General features: G+C 56.9%; 1 long non-coding RNA gene across 1 annotated transcript; it reads right to left on the bottom strand.

Moving 5' to 3' along the window:
- Positions 1 to 8,788: 8,788 nt before the first annotated feature.
- LOC144323514 (uncharacterized) lies at positions 8,789 to 12,464 on the bottom strand. Its single transcript, XR_013388924.1, has 3 exons — positions 12,349 to 12,464; positions 11,727 to 11,972; positions 8,789 to 9,178 (listed from the first exon to the last, which is right to left on the bottom strand). It is a non-coding gene; the product is annotated as an uncharacterized LOC144323514 (long non-coding RNA).
- Positions 12,465 to 22,433: the final 9,969 nt, after the last annotated feature.

Here is a 22,433-nt window from a genome sequence, read left to right as displayed (position 1 = left end):
ATGGTAGTGAAGTATGCAGAGCGCCAACTGGCCCCACGCCGCCGTGTGGCCAGGATCACGGGATGGAGGAAGACGGACGTGTGCACGTGCTGGGGTGAGGGCGCGCGGGGATGCTCTGTTGTCACCCATGGACCAAAACACCGAGCTAGAGCCGCATGGCAATATGACTCAGAAATTCAGACAGAGAGAAACAAAGTGAGAGCCCGGAGGGGGGACACGAGCTGCCCTGGGGTAAACTTGGGGTGGGTGGGGGGGAGTAGAGGTGGAGGGGCAGGGCAGGCTCGCCGTCTGAGTCACGCACCCCACAGCCCCATGCTATGACAACAGACCCACATTCTCTACGAAAGGGACAATTAAGTTTAAAGTCATTCTGTAGGGGACCCCAGGGTTGCTCAGTGGTTGAGCATCTGCCTTCAGCTCAGGTTGTGACCCCGGGGTCCCAGGATCAAGTCCCACATCGGGGTCCCCGCAGGGAGCCTGCTTCTCTCTCTGCCTGCATCTCTGCCTCTTTCTCTAGGTCTCTCATGAATAAATAAATATGATTTTTTAAATAAATTAAAATTTTTAAAAATCGTTCTGCACCTTGAGGAAACGGAAACAAAAGGAGACAAACAGGATTTTCAGGACATCAGTGTAGGGAGGATGCCGTCATGTCCGCGACCCAGAAAGGTGCTTCACTGCTGTGAAAGCTTCATCCCTCCCGGGCACACAGGCTGTCAGGCCCTCTATCCTGACCACGCGAGGACGCCACTCTTCCTGAAACTGCGACTGCGGCCACGATGGCCTTTCTGTCCTCACCACCCTCAGGAGCGGTGGGTCACAGGACCGAGATCAGAGGCGGGGACGCCGGGGACGGACAGAGCCCGTTGCGCAATCACAGATGTGCCTCCTGACCCCGCCAGTGGTGCCTTGCGGTTCACAAAACCCTTCAAACACGGTTTCGTCTGCCCTCGGATGTTGCTTTTCGAGTTATTTTTGTAGGACACACATCTGGACGTCTCCCTGCACCAAGCAGGTCTCCCACGTCCTCAGGTGAGACTGTGCTGGGCACACAAAGCCCTGCTGTTCCGTCCAGTCTGCCTTCGCTTTTCCCTCTTCTAGAGCCTGTGCCCGAACCTTGAGTAGTGAGGCCTCAGCGTTACTCTTCTGGAAGCTTTCCTTGCGAGGCCACGGTCCCTGCCTTGTTCTGCACATTTCTCTGTGCACGCTTCGGAGATGCGGGCACCTGCGGTCCACGCGCGGCCTGGCGCGGGCCTCCCCGTGCTGTCTCCAAAACCCTGTGCGGCGGCCGCAGCTTTCCCTCCGACAGTCCTGCTCTGAATTCCCCGTTTTCTCCCTCTCCTGCACCCTCTGTGTCACCTCCGCCTTCCAGCTTGAGCCGAGGCCGTCGGGAGCTGGCTTCCCAGTTGTTCTTTTTCTTTTTTATTTTTTTTTAAAGATTTTATTTATTTATTAATGAGACACAGAGACAGAGAGGCAGAGCCCAGGCAGAGGGAGAAGCAGGCTCCATGCAGGGAGCCTGATGTGGGACTCGATCCTGGGACCCTGGGGTCAAGCCCCAGGCCCAAGGCAGGTGCCAAACTGCTGAGCCACCCAGGGGTCCCCTGTTCTGTCTTTTTCAAGACGAAGTCCGGGGGAAGCAAGTGGCTCACCGCTGATGGGGTGCGCCTGCTTCTCAGAGCCGGTGGGAGGATGGCCCGCACACTGGGGACAGGCTAGTCCGCAGGGGTGGGGGGTGACACGGACATCCCCGGAGCCACCGCTCACACCCACCCCACTCCCTGCGGCTCCTGTGATGATGTCCTTGCTCTTCGATGTGCCTCTGCCGCCAGGAATTCTGGTCTCTCCGTCCCTGCAGACGGAGTCTCCCCCACTGACGTCCCCACCAGCCCGCCTTCTATTTCTGTCTTTCCATAATTTTATGTCTGCTCTCTCGTTCCTGTAATTTCACTCATGACTTTCCAAAGTCTTTCCTATGTCTACGTGGGTGTGCTAAGACGGATCATTTTGACATGTCAAAAATTCGTATCTCAAAAGTATAGACAGATACAATTAAAGAAAATATTCTATTTATATTGGGAACATAAAATCATAAAAGTGTGTGCGAATAAACCAAAATAGAAATGTACAATATTATGTAAAGAAGAGGGAGCATTAAGCAGTTCTAAGGAATCCACCCCAAATCTTGGAACAAATGGAAAGTCATATATGGCCTTAGAGAGGCAGCGTAGACACATCCAGGCTTCGCACGTCGCGACCCAGCACACCTGTGAGCTGAGGGGACCTCGCTGGTGCACACACGGCTTCTGGTACATTTGCGTATTTGTACCTCCCGCGTGCGCGTGCATGCAGGTGTGCATGCGTGTGCACAGGTGTGCGCGTGATCTCCAGTGGAACTATCCTCATAAACCAGCAAGAAAGAGGGCAGAGCCGGAATCTGCGTTACTTAGGGGCTGCGGCACCTGAAGATGAGGCACCGTGGGGAGCCGCCCGAGCACACGCGGGCACTTAACGTGCGAGGGAAGCATCATTTCAAAATTGGGGAGAAAAAACACGGGGGAGGCGGTCAGCGCCCACACGACGCTGCGGCTTCATTGAAACGTGATGAGGACCTCGGTTTGCCCCTCGCTCAAGGCTCAGCGCGTGGGGGCTCGGCGGGTGGCGGGTGGTGGGGCGAGGTCACAGCCACACTCCGAGGAGGCGCCGCAGGCAAGGGGGCTCCTGCCCGGGTCACAGGGCTCGCCCCGGCCTCCCTGGGGACCCCAGCCTGGCCGCGGGGGGACGGGGCTGCGGGAATCGCCCCGCCCCTCCTGTCTCTCTGCTCCCTGCTCCCCGCTCCTCCCCTCTCTTCCCCTCCCGACTCCTCCCCTCTCCTCCCTGCTCCTCCCTCAGGCCCTGAGTCACCCATGGTTCCCTCAGGCAGTGTCTGGCCCAGGGGCCTCCACATCAACACTTCTATGTAATCTGATCTACCACAAGTATTTTAAGGCGAACGGGAAGTTTTTTGAAATAATTTTAGAGTAAGGAAGTCTTTTCTAAAACCAAAAACTAAAAGAGAAAAAATGAATTCTAGTAAATTTTTTGATATTTTAAATAGCATGGAAAAAAGCACAATTTGAAGAAAGCCAGTAGACGGAGGGTGTAAACTATGGATCCCTGTGTTAGGTCTCTGCAGAAACATAGGCGTAGGTAGGACTCTTATTACGAAGGGGCGATTTTCATAAAATGTAATGATAGTCATCAAATCACCAAGAAAACTACTAACCATTCAATAGAAGGGTAATTAAAAGACACGAATACAGATTTGGCCAAAAAAGGATGTCAGTTAAGCAAATGGAAAGCCTCCCGATTATCCACTAATCAATTAGGGCCTTACTGTTTTGAACTAGAAAAATAGAAACAAATGAAAACCCAGACCCACAGGCACCGCTGGCGTGTGAGCCCGCGGGCACCTCACAGGAGGGGGTCCCGCGTCACGGAGGGGGGTCACAGCCAGGCCCCCCAACACTTGCGAGTGCTGAGGTCTGACCTGCGACTCAGCAGTTCTGCGTGGGCATCGATCCTGCAACGGCCCCACCTCCGCGAGGGAGCCCACGACCACGGGGAGCGCAGGGAGAAGCCTGGGTCCCTGGGGAGGCCCGCTAGCCGGGGCTGTCCGCCATCCTACGCTGCAACGCCACATCATTAATTAAAAAGAAAAAAAAAAAGATTTAAAAAGAGCATCGTAAAAATAAATAAATAAATAAATAAATAAATAAATAAATAAATAAAGCATCGTATTTATTGAAAAGGAAAATCTCTCCAATAAACCCTGAGTGGGGCGGGGAACGATGGGCAGAGCACGCCGGTGTCGGTTCAAATGAAGAGGATACGTGTGATGGCGCGTCGTGGGCCCCGAGCACGCGTGGAAGGGAGCAGGTGGGGATGGCGCGTCGTGGGCGCCACGCATGCGTGGAAGGCAGCGGGCGGGGCACCAGGATGTCTCCTTGGAGAGGAGGTGGAGGCCGGACGGGGTTGAGGGGTGAGCCCCTGCCCTGGGGACCCCTCCCCCGTGTGTCTGTCCCGAGAGGCAGGTCCTGCTGTCCTCCGGGAGGGAGAGCCACCAGAGCTCTGCTGCCCCACAGCCTCTGGGGGACCCACCTCCCCTCCCCACTGCTAGCTGTGTCCCGCCCGCTCCCTGCTGCTCACCGGGCGAGGACAGCTCACAGTCCGCAGCCTCCTCAGCCTGCCCGGGCCTCCCGGACCGACCCCCCACCCCCCACCCCACGCGTTCACGTGAAATCACCCTGAAGAGGTGAACCGACTGAGCTACATCGTGAAAATCTAAGTGTCCTGCAGCAGGAGGCATCCTGGCCATGGGGGCGGATGCAGGAAATGGTCCTGCTGGCCCCTCGGCGGGGAGCTCCCCACAGATGACCAGCCTCCTGGGAGCTCACAGGGACGAGCCCCGGGCTGGGGGACCCTCCAGGGCTGGCCTGCTGAGGACACGCGGCCCTGCAGCACGGGTGAGGGCCAGCCATGGGGAAAAGAGCAAAGGCTGAACCACGCGGAGCAGAGTGGGTCCCTCGCCTGAGGGCAGGGGCAGAGACGGAAATGGGGGAGAGCCAAGGGTGGGGACGTGGGACCTGGGCCAGAACCGGCTCCCCCCGGACCCGGGCTGGCAGGAAGTCAAGGGCCAGGGCTGGCGGAGCAGAGTGGACGGGGCAGGGAGGCCTGTAGTCCCGGCCCCCAGGCCCCCAGCAACCGGCTTGGCACTCCAGGACTTTCCATGGTGAGCCGGGGCCAGGGTAGATGGGGTGCAGGGTGGCCGGAGCGCAGGAGACGGCAGGCCAGGGTCGGTGCTGCATGGGGAGTGTGACACCCGAGTGTGTCAGGCATACATGGGCACACCATGCACGCTGCACCCAGATTCCAGGCTGGGAGGTCTGTACTGGGGCGGGGAGGAGAGCAAGAGTGCACAGTCCCTGGGGAACCCCGTGCCGTGTCAGCCTCGTGCCCCAGGAGACGCGGCTCCTCAGGAGGCCAGAGGTGGGCTGCGTGGGAGGGGAGGGCGGCACTGAAGGGGCGCCCGGCCCGGGTCTGCTGCTCGGCCACCGAAGGACCTTGGGAAGGGAAGGTAGGGGCAGGTCACCTGCCTGGGTGTTCGTCCCCATGGAGGCTCCGTCCACCCGCCTGAGCTGAAGCTGACGGCCCTGTCCCTGCAGCACAGCACCCACCCCTCACCCCCCCCACCCCCCGAGAGACCAGGCGGCAGGAGGAGAGCCGGGCACCGGGGCCGCACCCAGGCCAGGCTGACTACCCTGCGCGAGCATCTGAGGGCCCGGCCCTCCTCCCCGATGGCAGCGCCCATCTGTAAAGGCCACAGTCCGCACTCCTGGCACTGGGTTTTTCCGACAGCCCCGACACCCTGCCACGTCCAAGCCGAAGCATGTCCACTCAGGACAGGGTCCCACATCCACGGGCAGCACCTGGGACGAGGATGTTTGTGCTGGAGCCGGTGCCAGGGTGCTCCCGGCTTCCCCAGGGCGGCCGCTGTGCCAGGCTGAGCCTCAGCCCCCTCAGCAAAGCCCCTGCCTCCACCTCTCCAGCCTGCAGGCCCCTGCGGGGATGACCCCAGCTCTTTGGAGCAGTGGCTGGTGCTGGTGGGGCGCTGCCGGGAGGCCCGCCAGGCTGGGGGGCACGTTCCCCTGGAAACCACCCACAGGCCCGCGCCGCTGTGGCATCGGGGTCTCCACAGAAAGCCCACCCCTGCCAGGCACCTGCAGGAGCTGCAGCGGGGCGTGGGCACAGGGCCCTCCAAACAGGCGCCTCGGACCGCAAGTACTGCCGAGTTCCCAGCTCTGGGCCTCACCCTCGCTGGCAAAGGCGGTGGCCACCGCTTCCTCACCTGCCACCCACCGAGGGAGATGCACTTTCCCGTGTGTGTCCTGTGGGTTCTCAGACCTGCGCACAGCAGGGTGGGAGCGCACGTCCACAGGGAGTGCACTCCGCCTCCGGGAGCCTCCTGCCTTCCACGAGTACCTGGAAATCCTGCTCTGGGTGGAGGGACACAGCTCATGCCAAGAGTCCAGGCACCTGCTAACGGAGGTTCATTGCCTCATTCCAATCAAAGAGCAAATTCAAAAGCAAACAGGTAAAAACCCTGGTAAGGGAGGTTGTTTTATCCTCACAGCTGGATGAACACGTGGCATCGGCAGGAACGCATAACCCCCAAAACTGATGCAGCCTGGAAGTCAGGATAGGGACAGGGGTCCAGGCGGGGACGGTCAGGGCTTCTGGGGGAGCCTCATGCCATCTACATACAGGGGTAGGGAAGGTCCTCCCGCGGCCCTGTGTGCCGCGCACTGAGCACCCCGGGCCTGAGACCCTTTGGTGGTGGCACCAGAGGGAGGGAGCACCCCATTCTCGCAGGCGTGGAGCAGGGGCTCCAGGGGGCTCAGCAGATGGCCGAGGACTCCCAGGGTAAGAGGAGCCTCCAGTCCACCCCGTCTCCAGATCAAGAGCTGAGTGGGAAGGAACGACTGTGTGACGTGTGTCCTCTCCCATGACTGTGGCCGCTCACCTCTCAGGCTGTGGACACTGGTTCTGGAAGGGTGGATGTGCACAAGGGTTGGGTGTGTACCTTTGTGCAATGTTGGGGCTACAGCCCCGTCACGATGGGCCCCCAGTGGGTCAGTTCGGGAACGTCCCCCCAGCAGCACCACCCTCTTCCCCGGATGCTCCCCCTGGGTGGGAGTAGGGAGCTCGCCCAGACCCCGGTCCTCCTGGCTCAGCAGAGTCAGGCCCAGCCTCATGCCCCTAACACCTCGTGTCTAGACGGCCGCTGTCCTGGGGGAGCTCCGCAGGTGGGGCTTCACTTTCTGGGCCTGCCAACCTTTGATGTGTCCCTGCAAGCGAGGCTGGTCCTCTGCTCTTCTGAGGATCCCCTCCTCCCACCGCACCTCCATCAGTTACGCGAGCCCCCGGGTCCTTACCCTGCTGCCCCCAGGTTCAAGGGGCCATCGCAGACCTCTGCTGCACCTTGGGGGTCCTCAGATCACCCCCCTTACCAGTACAGGGACCCCTCAGTACTGCTGCCCCCCCACCTGCCTACACCTGCCTGTGTCTGCAGTCCTGGTCCCCATGATGCTTCTTGTGATGCCGGGGATCCCATAACCTCATAAAGCGCCCTACACACACACACACACACACACACACACACACACACACACACGGTGCTGCAGCTCCTGCCTGGCACCTCCCCCAGGACCCTGGCCAGCCTTGGACGCAGGTGTGGGCCTGGCCGCAGGCCTCATGCTCCTTGTGGAGCAGGTTGTTTCCTCGTGGTGTCACTACCGGGGAGCGCGGGCTTCACTCCCGCAAGCCATCTCCGGGATTGCAGGAATGCAAAGTCTGCTTTTACCTTATTCGGTGACTTCTATTTTCAGCCTGCACTCAAAAAGGCACCACGGCGCTGTCAGGCGTGGGTTGTCCCTGACGAGGAGGAGCCCGTGGGGACCATGAACCTCCACAGAGCTCAGCCTCACCTGGTGCCCACGCGGTTGCCCCCAATCAGCCTGGGGATCCCTCCTGCCCCCCTCCTGTGTCCTCTCAGCAGCCCCGGGTCCTGGGCTGATCTCCTGCACCCCACCAGCCTGCTGGACCCCCCGGGCCTCCACCATTCCACCCAGGGGTCCTGGGAGCCACAGGGAGTCTGCTCCTGAGGCCAGAGGCCCAGCTTTGAGGCTGCGCTTGGAGGCACCTCCGGTGAGATTCTGGGAGAGCCGGGTCTGGACCCCATGATCCAGTTCAGGATCCATGACCCCAAACCCAGGAAAACTGAGAGAGTCCGACCCCTCCCCCCACCCTCGAGGCCCCAGCCTGCAGGTGGAGTCAGTGGACGTGGGCAGGGAGGACGCGGACCATGTGGTGCCGAGTCACTAGTGAGAACCGCACCTGCTCCCTCAGCGGCAGGCGCATCTACGGGGCGCAGCCCTCCGGAAGGGCCTGGGAGGCCGCGTGAGGCTGTCGTAGCGCAGACTCTGAGTGCCCCGACTTGGACATGCTTTCCTGCTGTTCCGGGGCCGCACCGAGCAGGGCCCACGGTGCAGCGTCCCCCGGGGCCTGCCTCCTTCTCACTTAGGAGCACCTCCTGGTGTTCTGGGCTGTCCGAGCTCAGGCCCGGAGCCTCTCTGGGGCCACTAGAGGAGCGAGCCTCACGGGGGCTGCTGCTGCTGCTGGCACGCTGGCCCCCGCAAGTGTGTGCACGTGCATGTCCTCCTCCAGTGATGCTCTAAGGGAGGGACGCCTGTGTCCCGTGTCACGTGTTGGCCCGTGATGAGGAAGATAGGAGTGGACGATGTACGTAGAGGCTCATGACATTATCCACACGTGGGAAACACAAGAAATGCTTCCCTTGGCCCAGCCGCCATCGTCACCTTCGTCACCTTCGTCGGCCTAGAGCCCTGTGGCTCCCCAGTGTCTGGAGGAGCTTCCAAAACCACATCTCAGATGGTAAAATGGGGAACCCATTCCTCTAGGGATGCAGCGCTTCTTCTGGAAGGCCGCAGACTCCATGCGCCATCCCAGGGCCACCCTGCTCGGTGCTGGGTGCTGTCCTGAGGCCGCGCTGTCTCTTCAGTGCATTTTTTTTTTTTTTTACCCCTAAGGAAAGCTCACACCTTTGCTGAGAACTACATTTATTTTTATCTGTTATTTATTCTCCTGACTCATGAAATTGCACCCTTCAGGATGCCAGTACAAAATGTTATAAAAAAAAAATTAGTAAAAATGCATAAAGTGGATGAAAGATGTTTGGCTTCTTTTATCTCCTGAAAGATGAATTTAAATGCTTTCACTGTATGATCCCAAGAGGAAAAAAGAAAAACTAAATAATAAGTAAGCACAAAATATACACATATCAAACTCTCCTTCAAACTTAAATTAAAAAAAAAACAAAAATATAATAAACCCTAGGCCCGGAACAATGGTATAGCTGTCCTCTGAACGGCGATGAGGAGTCCGTACTGAGCTGTCGCTCCTCCACCTTGAGCGCCGGCTCAGGGGCCTGCAGCCTGATGGGCTCCTGTCCCCATCCCTGGGGCCGGCCCCGTCCTGGACCGCAGCACCTGGGTCTCCTGTGGGCTTGTCCACTGATGAGCCCTGGACTGGCCAGGGATGCACAAGACGGAGTTTCCTTCTGTGAGTCAAGGGAAGGAAGTAGGCTGAGTGGGCACCTGCCCCCAGCAAAGGGGTCACAAAGGACGCAGTGAGGGTCGAGCCAGGGCCCTTCCAGGACAGAGGCAACCATAGAAGACTTACTGGGCAGTGGTGGCCTGGAGGATGGGTGGCAAGGGGAGAAGTGAGAGGCGGGAGGAGATGGGAAACCCTGAGTGAGGCACAGTCGAGGCGGGGGTGGCAGCCTGACCAGAGTGCTGGTCGGTGGGCTCCTCCTTCCCTGTGTAGACCCAGGCACTGAGGAGGGAATCTCCTGGAGCCTTCCCCTCAGGCCACATGGTAGAGGCAGCCCAGGGGTCTGAGGAGACAACCCCCACCCTGGGGTGCTCTCCGTGCAGGTGGAGGGTCACAAGAAGCCAGCTAGACAGAGACTGAGAAGTCCTCACCCAACCAGCCTCCTTGGGGAACCTCAGGGCCACAGAGCTTAGTGGACGTGTCCAAGGTCAACGAGCAGCAGGGCAAAGCTGGGGAGGGGGGGACACCCGGCCTCACGTGCGGTCACCATGGCCCTGCCAGGGTCAGGGTGTCATGTCTCCACGGAGCGATCCAGGAAGCGCATTCTAGTTTGGCAGTGACCCAGAGGAGAGGCTCTGGGGGGAGAGTGAGTGTGGGTGTGTGTGAGTGTGTGATAGGAGGAGTGTGAGTGGCTGTGTGAGGATGACTGCACGGGTGTGTATGTGTGTGAATACGTGCATCTGGGAGTGTATGTGAGTGTGTAAGTGCAAGGGTATGTGCACGTGCAAGTGAGTGGGTGTGAGTGAGCATGTGTGAGAGTAGGTGTGAGAGTGAATGTGTCTGTATGTTCATGTGAGTATGAGTGTGTGTGTATGAGAGTGTGTGTGTGCATGTGTGTGACTGTGACTTGTGAGTGTGCATGTATGTCAGTATGCAAATGCATGGGTGTGAGTGTGTATGTGTATGTGAGTGGGTTTGTATGTACGAATATGTGCGCATGTGACTGTGTATATAAATGTGTAAGTGCATGGGTTTGTGTATGTGAGAGTGCCTGTGTGAGTGTGCCTGCATGCACGGGTAAGTATAAGTGTGCATGAATGTGTGTGTGCATGGGTAGGCGTGAGTGTGTATGAATGTGAGTATGCATGCGTGGGTAGGTGTGTGTATGAATGTGTGAGTGTGCATGCATGGGTAGGTGCGTGTGTGAATGTGTGCCAGTGTGTGAGGGTGTGTGCATGGGTAGATGTGAGTGTTTATGAATGTGAGTGTGCATGCAGGGGTAGGTGTGAGTGTGTATGAATGTGTGGGTGCGTGTGCACAGGTAGGTGTATGTGTGAATGTGTGCCAGTGGGTTGGGTGTGTGCACGCACGCACACTCCTGTTGGCGGTGGGGCCGTGCCGTCGTTCCCTCTGGAGCCCGCCGGGAGCTGCAGGCTGTGCACACCGATCCCTTGGCAGCCTCTGAAGGCCCCTGGGGGGCCGGTCCCTCCCCGCAGCCCCGGTCGTCAGCCCCCAGGTCCCAGCGCCCCCGCGGGGAGCCACATGAGGAGGACACGGGGTCCTGGCTGACCCCGCGGGTGGTTTTCCTCTGGGGACCGTGCACCCCCTGGGCCAGGTCCCGGGAGAAGGTGACCCCGCAGCTGGACGGAGAGGTTCGGAGGCAGCGGGACTCGTCCTGACATGATCCAAGGCTTCCTGCTCTGAGCGCAGGACAGCCTGGAGTCCCCTGGGGACCTGGCCTTAAGCTAGGGTGGGGACGCTGCCTTGCTGACCCCGAGCACCCGTGCACTTCCTTATCTGTGCTCCCAGGGGACCCCTGGCTGTCCTGCGAGTCCCAAACCAACCCTGACTTCCATCTCAGCTGCGGGAAGAGACGCGGGCGTCCTCCCGGCCCGTGGATGCCAGACCCCGTCCTAGAGGGAGAGGTCGGGGGGCTGTATGGCCCGGGAGGGGACAGGCGGTGCCTGCGGGGAGCACAGCTGCGGTGCTGAGGGTGGGGGTGCAGGGGGACAGATTTTTAGCAAAAATCAGCAAAATCTGCTGCCCAGTTGGGTCAGGATACTGCAGGGAACGTCTATGTCGATCACCCGTGGACTGGAGGCAAATCTGTCAGCTTGTCCCGCTCCAGCACCGGGGTCTGGGATGGGGATTTGGTGCTGAGGGTGGGGAGGAGGCGTGGGGCCCCCAGCCACAGCCCCTGGGTCTCCAGGCACATCGGAGGCCAGGGGTGGAGCACCTTGGACGCACAGACGGGGCGGGAGGATGAGGATGCTCTGGTGCCTCCCTGCTCCGTCCCAGCCCCACACGCTGATTAAGACAGAAAAGCCTGGAAAGGGTGAGCTCCTCCATCACCCTCGGCCCCCTCAGCCGGCCTTCCCGGTGAAGCAGTCGAGGACCGAGGAGGACCCTGCACTGAGGCCATCCCCCATCCTGGCCTTCGCGGGTGACATCGGGCTGTGTCATGGATGTCCGTGCCTGCCCCACGCATGACAGGCCCTGAGCCGCACAGGACGGAGGCCACCCACAAGGACAGACGGGGTTTTTCGAGGACCTACCACGGCCGGCATCTCATTTCAGACGCGTAGGGAGCAGGTGGAGAAGAGGCTCTCTGGTGTTCCTGGAACTCACGGCAGCTCCCTCCCTGCGTCCACCTGAGCCCCGGGCAGGACATGGAGGCTGCTCAGCAGGTGTCACGGTCAACGGCGTGAGTGAGGCCCGTGTTATACAGAGTGCACGCTCCTGCCTGGCGCCATTCGGAAGACTTTAAGGCAGAGCAATGCCCTTTGTGTCTCTTCCTTGGTCTGGAAAAACCAGAGCTACTTATTTTAGATTGACTTAGGGGTTCTCTCTAAAGGGACACGTCACTCGGGGGCCACCCCCCCCCCCCACAGATGTCACCCAGGGGACAGAAAGCAGCCTAAGACAGAGCCACCCTGGATGGCCTTAAAGGGAGGAAGGGCCCCTGAGCCCCCTGCTGGTGTTTCAGGCAGTGTGGACACCAGCTCAGCCCTGGGGCATCTGGTGACGGGAACGGGAGTCTCCGCTCCAGATAGCGCTCATCCTGATTTAACATCACTCAGCCCGCTCATGCGTGTTTGAAAGGTCAACCCTCCCTCCCTGCTAAGACTTCCTAAATTTTACATGAAAGGAGATCTATCTCGGCAAAGCCAACCTCACCGACGGAGGCGTCCAGGGTGGAGGATGGAGCCGTGCGAGGGTGGGCATACCCCATGCTGCGTGGGGCAGGGACAGAGATGAAGGGACTGCTGAGGGCCGGGGGTGGTGTGGGGACTGCTTCCCATCACAGAAGCTCTGTGACACGCCAGCCGCACACTTCAGCCCCGCCACATGGCATCAGCAGCCAAGGCAGCGGGGTCTGAGGCTGGGGACCCAGACGGAACTGGCTCCGCCCACGGCAGCCACCACCACACCCTGGAGCCCCAGCATCTGCACGTGTGAAGTGGAATGTTAGGGTCTCGTCCGGGAGCTGTGATGAGGATGGAGTGGGACACCAGCCAAGCTCGCAGTGCTGTGGACACATCCTGAGCGTATGGCTCCCCTCTACCACCTCCTAACCAGCTGCAGAGTCTACACCCAGGAGCTTTCCTGGACCAAGCGTCAGTGTCCTTTGGATGATGCAGCTGTCACCTGGAGTGGATGGGACAATGCGTATGTGCTAGCGAGGCCCACAAGTCACCCCTGGTGTGTGGCCCCTCCTCCCACGTGCATGCCCTCTGATGACTAGAGGACCATCTTCCCAAGACGCAGACCTGCCTGGTTCACATGGGCCCTGCCCCATCCTACACCTGGGATTGTTTTCACCTGGACCCTAAGGGAGCCAGTCAGCTGTCTGGTTGGGGACGCAAACACAGGCCACCGTCCTTTCTCACCTACGGCTCGTAAAGCCCTGGAGATAAGCAATGGGTGCACAACGACCGCAACGTGAGGGTTTGGTTGTGGAAACAGGGGTCAGATCTTTACGGGCACCAGCAAAGGGGGTGAAGCCCTGGAGGAGTCACCAGGAAGGCCATGCGAGGAACGGAACCAGGGAGGGGAGGCGTTTGGGACAGAGACCACACAACCCAGACCCACAAGACTCCCAGAACAGGGATGCTCATCCACGGGGTGCTGTGCCCCTGATGTGACGGCGTGGGAGGTGATCAGGTCATGAGAGGGGGCCCCATGCCCAGGATCGGGGCTCCTACCAGGAGACTCCGGGAGAGGCGATCTCTCTCCATCGGGCGAGGACGCGGCAAGCAGGTGGCCTTCACTTGGAGCCGTTCTGCAAAGCGAGACTCTGCGATGAAGTGCTTGGGCACACGATGGCAGGAAGTGGCAATTTCTGGGCCAGAATCCCGGTTCTTTGATGATGATCCCCACTCCCCTGCCTCCACCATGGGGGAAATCGTTTGGACGCTGCTATTTCCATCCCAGACGGGAGCCTATTTGAAAAACGACAAATTACAGTAAATGACATGTATGTGTGTTCTCACAGGGCTGCTTGTCCTGACCAAGTGAGCTTCCTTAGAGGCCTCCCTGAACACGGATCAATATTTCTCAGGGATGAGGAGATGGGTGTGACCCCCTCCCGCCCCCCTGTCTCCTCCGCTGCACCCCTAGCCCCCTCTGGAGCAGGGGTGATGATGACTGGATTTATTGTGGTCTTAATCATCTCTGCCCACACTAATGGACTCACCCCAAGTGGAGTTGGGGCTGACGGATGACACTCTCATAAGGGAACAGGTGCTTCCAGTTCAGCGGGGCCGTAGCAGCCACCTGCAGAGCCTGGGGCTGCACAACACCGTTAGCGAGAAGAAGAGTCGCCCAACTTTGAACTTGAAACTCATTACTGAACTTGGGTTTCAAACACCTCCCCAGAGATGAGGTCTTCTTGGCTAGTCTCCTAATATGGAACATTCTTCCAAGCGAGTGTTTGTATCTTAAAAATATATATATATATCCTTAAAAATCTTAGAACGTGCATGCCGGTACTTCTCCGCAAGGTGAAAAATACGCTGTTAACTGTGCAATTATGCGCAATCCACGGAGAAGTCGACACGGGGACACACACTTAATGATATTTACAAGAAGCCCTGATGCGGGTTAGGTGCCAAATCGGCAAAGGGCACGTTCCTCCAAACCAGCAAAAGGTTCAATCAGCCCGGCCCTAATGAACAAACCCATTTAGAGCCATTAAACATCAAATGAAGGGTCACTGCTTTGAACGTGGGCCAAGAGGGAAGAAAGGCTTTCCTCGGAGGTGTTGGGCGGGAGTAGGATCTTCTCAAATTCACACATTACAAAGAATTTTCCAGGCCAAAACCATGAAAGCTGGACTTCCTGGTGGTGGGCATGTCCTGAGATGTCATCCTACAAACCGTCCCCGGGAGCCCCCACGTCCACTAGGCATCCAGCGACTCTGAGTCCCCCCACCCCCGTTCTCTTACTCACCGAGCACGAGGACGCGTGGACCATGGCGAGCCAGTGGATGAGTCCAGCTCGGGAACTCCTCCCACTCACCTCAAGCCAGCGTGGGTTTGATGAATGGCTTCAAAAACCTGCAGAATTTCCTGCACGTGTCTGGAAGGCTCAGGCTTGAACTATTGCTTTTTATCTTATTTGAAAATAATTATTCAGATAAATATTAATCTTGGATGACAAAGGAGCCAAGAAGCACGAAGAACTCCAATTAAGAAGCGAGATCCCTTTTTCAGCACGTGGGGAGCTTTGTAACGTAAGGGGAAACGTGAGCACGGTTACGTGTTCCAATTGTCGACCCCAGGCCCGCTCCCGGGTACTTCGGCCCGATTGCTGTCCTCCCTACAGCAAACGAACCTTTCATTTGTTCGTTCATGTGTTCCGCCTGATGCCCATGATACAAAGCTGGCCGTCAAGTCACTTGCAGGGCATGAGGACGTCAGAGCAAGTAGACAGCCCAGAGGGAGAAGGGACAGCGTGGGCGTGGGAGGCTTTGCAGAGCGTGATGGGCTTTCCAGGGCACGAGGCCACGCACAGAGACACAGGTCGTGGACAGGAGATCAGGGATGGAGGCTCCAGGACCATCACCCTGTGCGTGGGTGGGCGTGCGGGTGCACACATGCGGGAAAGGAGCTGCACGTGGGAGCCTAGCAGGAGCTGGGAGTCGAGGCTGGGAAGACCAGGGCGTCGCAGGGAGAGCCACGGGTTCCGGACGAAGGACGGGGGGTGGTCTTGCAGCCAAGGTGCTCCCTCCGAGTGATTTCCACGAGAAGCAACTCAAAGGGTGTGATTGGGGAAGGTGCTCTGCGGCCTGTGGAGCTTGGAGAAGCGGGCGAGGCTGAAGGCCCCTCAGCGCTCCCACGGGAACCGTCGTGGGGTCGGGGGAAGCAGCCGCATCGCCCACAGGGAGGCTGAGGAGATCCCAAAGCTGATGAAGGTGAGCATCAGCGTTGCCACAATCACCTCCTTGCAGGCTCTCCCCCAGGAAGGCACTTTGCATCCTCGGGGGAGGGGTGGGGGAGGTGGGGGGGAGCCCGTGGGGCATTTGCATCTTGTCGGGTCCTGTGTCATGGGTCCTGCGTCAGGCTCCCTCGCAGCATCTGGGAAGAGGAGCCTTACATCCTGCAGGTGAGCGGCGCCTTTGCCCACGAGCAGGTGCCTTTCGGGCCTGTTTACGTGATGCGCCAACAGCACCCCAATCTTGCTGCTCCCAAAGTCACACACGTTCCCCACAATCCGTGTTTGTGGGGATCCCCGCAGCCTCGGCTGCCTCACCACCCCGTCCTTCTCCCTGAAGGAACACGCTAGAGAGTCTTCCGCGGGACACTCTTTCTCAGGTGGAATTACCTGGAAGCGTGTCTCATCCTCACTGTTGACCGAGCTCCGCGGGTGAACACGCGGTGGCTCCTGGCAGCTGGGACCCCGCTGCGTGTTGGTCCGTCACCCGTGGGCCCCGAGCTGCTCTCGGGCACCTGCCTGCAGGTAGTCTGGGCGATCCCACACCTCCCGCGCCGTCGGACTTCGTGGCTCTCCACTGACGGGGCTCCAGGCCCATTTACTGTGTTATCTGGACTGGGGTTTCTCAGGCTCTCAGTATAGGATGATTCATGGCTTTAATTAATTCTGGAAAATTCTTCATCATTATGTTCAACATCTTTTTTCCACTTGCTTCCCTCTCTTCCTCCTTCCTCATTCCTTCCTTCTCTCCCTTCCTTCTTCCCTCCCTCCTTCCCCTTCCCCCTTTTTCCTTCCTTCCTCCTTCCTCCTTCCTTCCTCCTCCCTCCCTCCTTCTCTCCCTCCTTCCTTTTCTAGAAGTCCTGTTTAGATGCAGATAGACAGGATCCCTGGGTGGCGCAGCGGTTTGGCGCCTGCCTTTGGCCCAGGGCGCGATCCTGGAGACCCGGGATCGAATCCCACATCGGGCTCCCGGTGCATGGAGCCTGCTTCTCCCTCTGCCTGTGTCTCTGCCTCTCTCTCTCTCTCTGTGACTATCATAAAAAAAAAAAAAAAAAAAGATGGTAGATGCAGATAGACTTGCTCACGTGATCCCCTCTTCCTCCTAATCTTCATACTCCTCATACCCGAATTTCTCTGTGTTGAATTTCAAACAATCTATGGAGATTTACCTTCCATTTCACCTGCCTTCTGTTCAGGTTTCTTCAAAACTTCAATTTAACCCATCCACCGAGAATTAAATCTAATTGATGAGGTGTTTCATTTTGCAAGTTCTATTTGTTTTTCATAGATGCCTGATCTGTCTGTCTCTTATCTTTTAATACTTTTACTCAAAAATGTATTCCTTGATATTAAACACACCTATTTTACATTCTTCCGAAATATGAAGTCTTTGGGAATATAATTCTTGTATGTTTGTGTGTGTGTGTGTTTTTTTCCCCTCTATTATCTCATTCTTGCTGTGTTTTATTTGGTTTCCCTATTTCTTGTCTTAAACTGAGTGTGTGTCTTTGAAAGCTTGTGGAACTCGCGGTTAGGAGGTGGGGGGCACCAGAGGTGTGTGCGCCTCCACCGTGTCCCTGGAGGGATACCAGCTGGCACCAGTGTTAACAAATGCGTTCCTTGGCAAATATCCCCTCATTCTCAGTGGGAGCCCCTGCTGTAGCCCCAGGATCCAGGGAATAAGCTGTTGGTCTCCATCACAAGGGCATTTTCTCTCTGCAAGAGCCTCAACCCAGCTCCTACTCAGGTCCTGGGACGCGAGATGCCTTTGAGACAGGACACCCATCAGCACAGCACGGATTGTGCTGTGACAGCCTCCTGGCTTTCGTATAAGGTTGACGACACTTAAAACATTATTTTAAAATGTACATCCTAATGTTTAACCTTATGGAGCAGGAGGTTCTCCAGGGTAACAGCCCACCGTGTGCCCCAAATGGAAGCCTCCACTCTTTCCGTGTCTGCTGACACTTTTTCCTCTGAGGATCGAGCACAGGGACCATAACTTTGCAGCTGGGTTCCCCATGCCCAGCACTGCCCACTCCCATAAGGGGACAATTTCACACCATGTGCACTTCCCCATTCATCATTTCTGTGCACCTCACAGCTCCTCCGAGCTCCAGGCATGACAGATGTTGTTCCTCTTCCTGATGCTGGGAACCTGAGATCCAGAGATTTTTATGTGACTTGCTTATGGCCACACAGCTCATAACCTGGCTTGCTGGCAACTTGAGTTGTCTCCATGAGACCATCACCTTCCACACACTCTGCCTTCACCACAGAGCTTTGTCTGTGTCCATGCGACATGGCGTGTTTATTTTACCACCTGCGATGGGCACACAGCAAATCACAGACCTTGGGTTTACAGCCAGAGGGTTAAACCCTCACTCCAGAGCATTCACTCCTCAATGCTTGTAAAGCAGAGGTGCTACTGCATGTTCCTTCCAGGGAGAAAGTTCTCTGAAACTTCCTGAGAAGTTTTTACAGATTCCGACTGAGGATAAAACTTGATGAGTTACTGCAGGAGATTTAAAAGGCACCATCTCATGCAGGGACTCTGCCCAGAGGAAGAGAATTGCTTCCTATTTCCTCCAGGCTCTGCTCAGTCCCACACTATCAGTGAGACCTTCCCCGATGGTCTGTTTCAAGCAGCTGTGTGGCCTCCGCCCTGGCACTCCCCAACCGCTGGCCAGGCTTTATTTCCTGCATCACGTGTGCCCTTGCCTGACATGCTGGGAGACTCACCTGTGTCCTCCACTGGGATGTCGGCGCCATGACATCCGGGACAGTCACCAGATGATCCATTGATGTGTTTTCAGTGCTGAGACCAATGCCTGGAATAGGGTACGTCTTTAATAAATGGTTTAATGAGTGGATGACACTAAATCATTGACAAGTACATGGTCCCTTCCTTTGTTGTTTTGGGTTGCAATTTGCATCAATTTTTTTGGGTGGAGCCAAGGAGGAGCAAGTGATGGGCGTGCACCTCACCTGGAAGGGCAGAGCCGGCTGCTCAGTTCCCTCGGGGGCTGCTCTGATCCTCAGGGACTCAGGGACGGGATGACAGAGTGCTCGCGGCAGCTGGTAGTCTCTAGGGTCTTTGATCTTGTGATCACATGTTGTTGCTTAGTCTGGAGGCTGTCTCAGCTCTTAGGGAATCCAGATAAGGCACGGCTACCACGCAAGCCTTCGTGTGCCCAGTGTATCAGATTCACAAGCAAGGTGCATCCCAGTTTGGCAGCAACAACTGGCCAATCTGAGGCACCTACTGCCGAAGCACCAGGAAGCCAATTCCTCTGGACGACGTACCGAGTCTTTCCTTACCTGCGTGTTCCCATCTGTAACCACTCGGGAGGCTTCCAGATCTGACTCATTGTGAATGTTTAGGGGAGCCTCTTGTCTCATACATGTTTTTACCAACTCCTGAACACAGTTATCCCACCCGACCGACCTCCTATGCATGCACGGCGTCTCACCATCTGCCTCCCTGTCCTTCCTCGCTCCACACTCTACACCCCACCATGGGACCCACACACACAGCGCTCCCCTGCAGCTACCTTGTGAAAGCCCGAGCTCTGCACTACACATCTGATGTGTCACCTGTCAAGGGCTGAGTGGGGCCAGACAGCGCAATGAGCACCTGACTTAGGGAATCTGGTTGTAGCTTCACAAGATCGGACAGGGATCATTGTTACTTTCATACCCATTCACAGGATGAGAAAACCCAATCTTTTCTGAATGTCACAGAAGACCCATCACCAGGACCCTCCCTGCTGTCCAGAGTTTCAGCTAATATTCCCCAAATCAAGCCTGGCAACTAATGTCAGCCACGCGTGACAGGTTCTGGGCGGCTGTCAGGGGCCCAAGGACCCCAGCTGAGTCCTGAACAACACACAACACACACAGCTCCCCAGCTTCACGTTCCTTCTGGTCAACTGAACAGATAAACACTTTCACGAGATCTGGTTTTAAGAGAACTGTGGGAATTCAAAACTGTCAAAATAATAAACCGAAATGTATCAGTGTTCGTTACTCATTCTCACCCTCCAAAATCCACATGTTCAACCTCACAGGTTTTCCCACAACACAAGACATTTAAAATTCCCAGCTGGAGAATTCCCAGCTGCAAGGAGTGACATGTCTAAAAAGGAGTTGCAAACACGTTCGCACTCTCGCACACGCGCACGCGCACACACACACACACACACACATGCCTGACGGGCGTCAGTTCGAAGCCGCGTGGGTTTGAGCCGTCGGGACTGATGGGTTTCCACCTGTGAGGGGGCAGTCTGTAGCTCTGCGGGCTCCAGGGTGGGTGACAAGGATGGCGGGACGGAGCGTGCCCAGCGCACCCGGCTGGGCCCCACACTCGCAATATTTAAATATCATTCACGACTTTAAGGGACTGTGTGTAAATGCTTATCATCCTGTTGGCTCTGAAGAGCTATCCTTTCTGGGACTTTCATCTATGTAGCTAAATAGTGGAACTGAGTTTCAGTATTTCACTGTATTGAGCACAGGGGAATCTGTTAAACACGTTGACGGTTTCCACGGAGACCTGCATTGTGTGGCAGCATGGGGCTCTGCCGGGAGATTCCAGAGCCAGTGGTTGTCAACAATCTCCCCACCCCGGTGGGGCTCTGCTGTCCTCTCCTTCTTATTAATCCACATTCTAAAGTAAAGTGGTTCTGGACAGAGTCTAAACTTACAGAACGCTATCTAACAAGCTCCTGGAATTCTCTTGGCCAAAGCTGTGAACTTCTGGGCTGGGCCTTATTCCCGTGTTCTTTCTTTTTTTTTTTTTTTAAGATTTATTTATTTATTTATTTATTCATGATAGACATAAAGAGAGAGAGAGAGAGAGGCAGAGACACAGGAGGAGGGAGAAGCAGGCTCCATGCAGGGAGCCCAACGCAGGACTCGATCCCGGGACTCCAGGATCACACCCTGGGCCAAAGGCAGGCGCTAAACTGCTGAGCCACGCAGGGGTCCCCTTATTCCCATGTTCTGGATGCTCCTTTCTTCTCTAGACTGACTCCTTTAATGCTCCCTGAGATGTGTTCACTCTGGTCTGGCTTTCCCAGGACCTGCTAGTGCACTACCTGGCTCCTCTGTATCCTCAGAGATACCCTTGAGCTAAAGTCCAGCCCCTCACTGAACCTAACACCATGTGCGGTTGCTGGGGTGGTGTCTGGAGGTGCCAACTTCAGCGGCAGCGAGCGGCGTGCATGGCAGGCTTACAGACGCTAGTATGTCTTGAGGGGATACATGGTTGCTCTTGGACACCCTAAAACACCTTCCCCCTTCCTCCTGTACACCTGACATGCCAGAGAGAACCCAGTTTGGAAGCACACGTCCAGGAGCTGAGGCCTTCAGAGGACTCAACCACTCTCTCCCCATCACCTCCCTTCCGTTCCACCCACAGAGCCCTGCCAGGTGGGAAAACACACCTTTCATTCTTTGCAGATGCTGCTCTGAAATAGCCCCAATACTGCGCTCTCATTGATTGGCATGCAGGAATGGAATATAATATGGGGTGTGTGGGCACGCATATGCACACCCGCTTATGCGTCTGCGTGCCTGGAAGTCCGCATTGCTATTCCCAGGCACACACACATACACCCAAAGTGAAGCTCGTCCGGGTCAAATGATTTGTGTTGTTTACGATCATGTTTACAATGTCCGGGATTTGTGCCGACGGCCTGTTTGCTCTCTGCAGACTTAGCCCGTGGGGTTGCGAAAGGAAGAAGCTCCTTGGGAAGGAGACAGGGAGGAAGGGGCAGGGTGCACGGAGGGAGGGAGGGGGGCTCGGGGAGGCTGTGTGGACGCACGCCGCGCAGCGCCGTCCCCCGTGGTTGCATCCCCCCTCTGGGGCCCTGCAGCTGGATGTCCTCCCGGGGTCCAGGGCGCTGTTGTCTCCCAGGAAGTGCTGCAGGGTCTCCCTTCTGCTGAGCTGCTTAGATGAACGGGGACCCATCTGGGAGGTAAACTTCTGAGCGGTCGAGCTGCCCACCATCCTCTCTGCCTGCGGCCTTGTCTTTCCTCGTCTTGTCCCAAAGCCTGACTCATCAAGGAGCGGCGGTCAGTCAGCAGAGCAGCCCGTAGGGTGTGGGAGCCACACAGCGGGAGAGAAGAGGTCGGCTTGTGAAGGGCGTCATGAACTCACCCACTCACTCACTCACTCACTCACTCAGTCAACACGCTTGTTGAGCATCTACTGTTTACCCAGATGTGGTTACTTGTTAGGGTTACAGAAGTAGATGAAACAATGCCCCCAAACTACGTCTTCCGGGGGAGCTGGGGAAAGTCTGTGTCAGGAGCAAAGTGTTTCCCTGCAGGCAGTGGGGTGCCCGTGTCTCTGCTCTCTTGTTGTCCTAAAATTCATTCTGGACACGAATTCACCTTAGAGGTTGGTCCGAGTGAGGGGATGTTCATTTATTCCTTTATCAAAGGGACAGTGAGAGGGGATTCCTGGGTGGCTCAGCGGTTTGGCGCCTGCCTTTGGCCCAGGGCGGGATCCTGGAGACCCGGGATCGAGTCCCGCGTCGGGCTCCCTGCATGGAGCCTGCTTCTCCCTCCTCCTGTGTCTCTGCCTCTCTCTCTCTCTCTCTCTCTCTCTGTGTGTGTGACTATCATAAATAAATATTTAAAAAAAAAAAAAAAACAAAGGGACAGTGAGGACTAATGGGCCTTAGAAGTCTCTTCCACATCTGAGATGGTGACTTCACAGCCTTGCAATCTGTCCTTGGGGCCACAGGCTCCGTCACTGCCTTCATCAGATGGTGCCAAATGGGGGCAGCAGGCTCCGCTGGCTCATTCATCCTTCCATC

Source organism: Canis aureus, chromosome 11 (assembly GCF_053574225.1).
Source record: "Canis aureus isolate CA01 chromosome 11, VMU_Caureus_v.1.0, whole genome shotgun sequence".
NCBI lineage: Eukaryota > Metazoa > Chordata > Mammalia > Carnivora > Canidae > Canis > Canis aureus.
Note: the sequence above shows the minus strand (reverse complement) of the source record. Positions and strands in the feature narration are given on the sequence as shown.